We start from the raw sequence: 871 nt of genomic DNA, 5'->3' as shown, positions 1-871 counted from the left end.
TTTTCATAGAGATTTTATTCTGCTTTATTGCAATAAATTCTGTTGATTTTGTTCTGTGATAGTTTCAATTTTGTCCTTTGTTTTATAGATATTTATAGAGTCACAATTAACATCACAAGAAATGGAGTTGGAGAAAGTGGTTTTGTTTTAAACTAAAGAAAACCCACAGCTTACTTTTTACTGTTTCTAAAAATGATGCTGTGTGAGTTTGGGTGAGTTTGGGAGAGAGAGAGAGGAGAGGAGAGAGCAGAGAGAGGAGGGAGAGAGAGAGAGATACAGTACTCTAGAGGGAGACAGTATACTAGAGAGATAGTAGAGATTAACAGGATAGGAGAGAGACACCAAGAGAGAAGGGATAGAGGAGAGGAGAGAGAGAGATACTAGTAAGAGATAGAGGAGACTAGTACTCTCAGGGAGAGAGGAGAGAGAGAGAGAGACTTTAGAGAGAGGGACAGAAAGAAAACTAGAGAGAGGGAGAGAGAGGGAGAGAGAGAGAGGAGAGAGAGAGAGAGAGAGAGGAGAGAGAGAGAGGAGACAGGAGGGAGAGAGAGAGGAGAGAGAGGAGAGAGAGAGAGAGAGAGGAGAGAGAGAGAGGGAGAGAGAGGGAAAGAGAGGAGAGAGAGAGAGAGACAGAGAGGGAGAGAGAGAGAGGGAGAGAGAGAGAGGGAGAGGGAGGAGAGGAGGGAGAGAGGGAGAGAGAGAGAGAGAGAGAGGAGAGAGAGGGAGGGAGAGAGAGGGAAGAGACAGAGGGAGAGAGGGAGATACTAGAGGGAGAGAGAGAGAGAGAGAGAGAGAGAGAGGGAGGAGAGACTAGAGAGAGAGAGACAGAGAGAGAGAGAGAGAGACAGTACACTAGGAGAGAGAGAGTACA

This window comes from Perca flavescens, chromosome 18 (assembly GCF_004354835.1).
Source record: "Perca flavescens isolate YP-PL-M2 chromosome 18, PFLA_1.0, whole genome shotgun sequence".
NCBI classification, from domain to species: Eukaryota; Metazoa; Chordata; class Actinopteri; order Perciformes; family Percidae; genus Perca; species Perca flavescens.
This window is presented reverse-complemented; position numbering follows the sequence as displayed.